Here is a 5,372-nt window from a genome sequence, read left to right as displayed (position 1 = left end):
AATCTCACTTTAGGGAAAAAGACTTTTAGTTTGCCTAGCTTGAGGACAGATATCACAAAAAACATCAGTATTAGAAGGAAAAGAAATAAAACTGAGATGTTTCATTAATGAAAAAGGCAAGTGCCCCAATCTACAATGCTAAAGGTTTACATTAGAGAATGTATTTGCAGTAAAAGAAAAAGAAACTGGAACTTGATTGAGAACATTCTGTTTTGAAGATGAAACTACAATTTCTTCAGACTTATCCTTAAAGTTGATAGAATTAGGCTTCAATAGGTATAGTCGCTCTCTTGTTTCACCAAAAACTTGAGCCCTTTTCATTAAAGAGGCCTGCAACACACATTTCCCAGAAGAGAATAAGAGAATGCAGAAAAATTATGAACAAAACCTGTTAACTGATAACAGATTATACCTGAAACTAGGAACATGAAGCACATTTTCTAAGATATAATTAGGTAGAATAGAAATTCTGCCTATGTGAGTGACAGTTACTTTAAAGGAATTAGGAGAGTTATGTCTAAAGGAACAACTAGAGGAGACAAAGAAATGAAAGCATTTGAATCAAAACACATGTGTTCTGCCCCTAAATCTATAATCCATGTACTTGAATTAAAAACTGAGAAACATGATCCAGAGTACTTGATAATAGTACCAGCCATAATATTTGCATTGATTTTTGAGTTTGAACTTCATGTATCTGCAATTTTGACTTGCGTGAAAAGTAGAATCAGATGAGAAAATTGATCTTTTGACAGATGTTGATTCATAACCTCCTGTTGGTTGTTATTATCCTCTCCCTATTCCCCTGAAATAGCAACATTGCTTCTGATTCCACCTTGTGTTGTCCTTTTATTTGTAAATTCAAAATCATCTCGGAATCCTATGATTCTGTAACAATATGCCACTGTGTGTCCTATTTTCTTACAATAGGTACATGAGACATTAGGATTAAATCTAGTACTCTTTCCTTTAGGAGTTGGTAATTTCTGTGGTACATATCTAAATCTTGGCATATCATTGTTGTTCTTTTGAAACTGTTGTCCTGAGCTTTTTCGTTTTTCATTCTTTTGTGAGAATGTTCCTTGACTAGTAGATATGAGAGGATTGACATATATTTCTCTTTGATTTTTATCTTGTAGAACCAGCGAATAGGCATGATTGATATTAGGTAAGGGGTTCATCATAAGAATGTTTCCCCTTGCCTGTCCATATGCTTCATTCAGTCCCATGAGGAATTGAATCATCCTCTCATCCTATTGTGACTTTTCTAGCATCTTTTTACCTTCACAAATGCATGTACATGTGCATTTCACATTAGAATTCAGTGAGTCCAATTCATCCCATAATCACTTGAGTTTGGTGAAGTAACTTGCTATGTCACTTGTTCCTTGAGATAAGCCTGATAATTTCTTTTGCAGATGATATAATTTGGCACCATTGGATTGGCCAAATCTGTGTTCCAAGCTGATCCACAGCTCTCTGTCAGAATTAGAGTATATGACACTATCTCCATTATCTTTAGATAAGGAGTTGAACAACTAAGATGTAATCATATCATTGCATCTTGACCCAGGTTGATAATCCTCGGAAGTGGCAAGAGGAGCTGCAACTGCTCCATTGATGAATCCCACTTTATTCTTGTTTGAAAGAGCTATAAGGATAGATCTCTTCCATCCTTGAAATCCCTTTCCATCGAAGACAACATTGACAAGGCTCATGCCTGGTGCATCAGAAGAATGAAAGAAGTATGGATGATTGAGGTCGAGATTGACCCCATTTTCAGTTGAGGTTTGAGCCACAAAAGTTTCAGTGGAATCAAGCATGATGAAGAATATAGATGACTGAGAATGATGATTTCAGATTACCCAAAATCGAGCTAGATTTTCTCTGATACCATGAAAGATTAGGAGAAAAAATTGTGGAAATTTCTATATATTGATCTCTGTCAAAGACGGTGTTTATATACAAATATTCTATGTAAAAATAAAATGTAAAAGAAATGAATTTTTGTACACTTGTCCTATTTGTATTAGCTAAGTATAACTACCTCTAACAAATTTTATTCCTCTCTAGAAGCATCTACAAAAATAACAGATGTACAAGTTTTAATCTGGACGACTGTCATTTGATCTATCAAGTTTGTGACCATCATCCTTGATGCAGCCACATGTCTTATTCTTTTCCACACACATAAGTCTATTGACTTACGATGTATCCGATGAATGTTGTGTCTAGGACTCTTCTGCTTTCTTCTTGCTTTCTTCTTCTAATAGCTTATATGAGTCCACCAAACTGTACAGTACCTGGTCCTCTATGAGACTGATATACAGAATGCAGTAAAGACTGAATGTAAAGAAGGCAAGAGATTTTCTACGTGGAAAAATCCCACACAAGGGGATAAAAAAACCACGACCTACTCTTGAAGGCTTTTAACTCAACTAACTTGTAATCTACCTATTACAAGCCACTTTACAAATACACTATTGCAAAGACTTCAAACTAACTTATGATGCAACCACCACAAGCCACTCTCTAACTCTCCTAGTTATAGAGGATTTAACTTATGACTATTCCTAGTCACAACATAAACTCTAAAGTTTACGAATTTAGTTTGTTCCTAAGACAGCGCTTCTGAGAAAGCAAATTAGGAATTACAATGTAGAACAATTAACAAGATTACAACTAAACTATGGATGCACGTAAAACTTGTTTGGAAACTGATCCTTAGTGGAGTTATCTTCTTATTCTTGACACACCAGCGACTTCAATGCTGGATGAATGCTTTTTATTCTTGAGAGAATATCACTGAATGCACAAGTGATGGTGTGTCTTGCACCAGGTTGTTTTATCACAAAAGATATCACAATAGATAGTGATGTCAACTCTTGGTGTACTTCTTCCCAGTGAGAAGTGACTGCTGCACTGTCTGCATAGCCACTTCTGGGTAGTTGCATTCCAGCTGGATAGTGGACTTTGTACTTCTATTAGGACACACCAATGGACCATGTCTTGGTTGTGTTCCTCTTCTATAACAGTTGCCCAATGGTTACTTTCTTCTGCTATGTTCCAGCTGTGCACTTGACCTGTACTTCTGTCAAAGAACCCTAAGGGACCAGGTCACCAGGTCCTTGTTGTGTTTCTCTCTATGGTCGTTTGTCCATTTGCTGACAAGTTCATATGAAATGTACCCTGTGGAACAGATTCTCTATCTGGTTCTTCACAATAAGTTTGTTAGATCATCAAAACATAGGAAGCATAAGGCTAAGACATTGAAAACCCATCAATTCCCCCCTTTTTGATGATGACAAACTTAGGCATGTAAAGCAGTTGTTTGGATCATAATTAACCAGATACTATACCAGTTCCCCCTTAAGCTTAGATCTTCCTCCTTGTCATTTTTAGTTCCCCCTTAATCTCAGACCTCCCATTTTTTTATCACGGGCATAATATTACCCCCCAACAACAACATTCGCTTCTTTTTCTCCCTTTTGGAATCATTAAAAAGAGCACAATCAAATAATAAGCATAAAGAAGTCTAACACAGCTAGCTCATTCCATATATGTGCACACAGCATAACAGAAAAGAGAAATCGGAGGAGCATAATATTGTACACGCAAAAAAAGGGGAGCTGTTTTATTAATGTTTACATTGGACTGAGCAATACAGGAGCAGTAATGGTTAAGTTCAACATGCCATCACAAAAACAAGTAAACACAAGTAAAACAACACCCACGAGAAGTTGGAGCAAAAATAGCTTGACACTAGGGAGGATCCTTAGGGAGCAGTAAAGGAAGGAGGCTTGGAGGAAGAGACAACAATGGTTTTGAGAACCAGGTCCAGTCTAGCATTTGCAGCCAGTTGTTCTTCAAGTAGTTGAGCCCGAAGTCTCTCATTTTCCTTTCTCAGTCGGGAAACCTCCTCATATACAAAATCTGGTCCTTAGCTGCTTGGCTAAGCTGAGTTTCCAGTATGGCATTTCGAGCCCTCAGCCTTCTTATTTCCTCAGAGGCTGTATTTTGAGCGTTTATCAGCTGAGAAATAGTCGAGATGCTTCCACCAACTTTTTCTCTACATTCACATTCTTCTAGAGTAGTCTTAGAGAAGGTCTGCTGGCGTGTGCCCACTCTGGGATTTCCCAAGGGAACCTTATAGAATCTAAGCACTTGAGTGAGGAGAAAGCCATAAGGTAACCCATGATTGCCACCCTTAAAATTTGCCATCTTCTACATATGATCTATCATGATTGCAGGCAAATTGATTGGTACAAACTCATCAAGCGCTTCCATAAGGACCAAATCTGATTTTGTAGCAATAGAACGTCTCTCAGAGCGGGGTAAGAGTACTTTATTAACCAGTTCAAAGAGAAGCTGGTACTCAGGAAACAATACCTTCTTATGGACATGTTCCCCTTGTTGGATAGCTTTCTCTTTCATGATGGCTCTCCGAAAGTTTATTCCACAGACATCCTTAACTGAGGACACACCTTCACATAGAATTCTGAGAATTTTTCCCAATGTTGAAGCGTCAAGTACGATATCCACCCCATTTACAAGTGCACAGATGTGATCCCCCTCAATAGTGAAGAGAGATACGTAAAAGGTTTGTACTGCATCTTCAAACAGGTGTTCCCATTGTTGAAATTCCACAATCTTCAGAATTTGTCTCATGCCTGCCATCTCCGAAATTGCTGGATCAAATGTTCGTTCCCACAACACTTTTTGAGTTCTTAATCTCTGCTACCATAGAACACCTTCACAGGTCAAGGACCTTGTTGAACCAGGTTCCTTAATAGTTTCCCCTTTTTGTTTGCTAGTCCCTTCGGCAGACTTTCCTTTCCAGCTTGCTGCCCCCACAATATTGTCCCCAGACACGGCTAGCTCTGTTTTACTCCTGTTAGACTTGCTGTTGTACTTCACGAATGACCCTTTTTGTTCCTCAACAGTTTCCTTAATCATCATAGACTGTTGCACTAAGGAAGCAGGTTCCCTAGACGCATCTTTGTCTATCTAGTTTACTGACACACTCTTGATGAAATCTTTTGGATTCATTTTCCTCTTTCTCCTTGTCTTGACACTCCTCTTAATTTTCTGTAATGAGGATTCAAAATTCTCTTGCTGTAGGGACCTGGTGATGGGTGATTTGGAAGAAGACTCCAAGAGCTTGGAATGAACAAGAGGTGCAGGAGTGAGTTTGCATGGAAGTGAATCAGGTTCATCAGAAGTTTTTCTGAGAATATCTCATGAGCCAAGGACTCGAGGAGTGCTATGGTTCTTACATCTCCTAGGAATGGCATGTCTTCCCCCCTGATACTTGGAAGAGAGATATGCTCCTTCATTCATCAGACTCTTAGCAGATATAGCCATAATGTTAT

The sequence above is a fragment of the Nicotiana tabacum genome, chromosome 7 (genome assembly GCF_000715075.1).
Source record: "Nicotiana tabacum cultivar K326 chromosome 7, ASM71507v2, whole genome shotgun sequence".
In the NCBI taxonomy this organism is placed as follows: domain Eukaryota; kingdom Viridiplantae; phylum Streptophyta; class Magnoliopsida; order Solanales; family Solanaceae; genus Nicotiana; species Nicotiana tabacum.
This window is presented reverse-complemented; position numbering follows the sequence as displayed.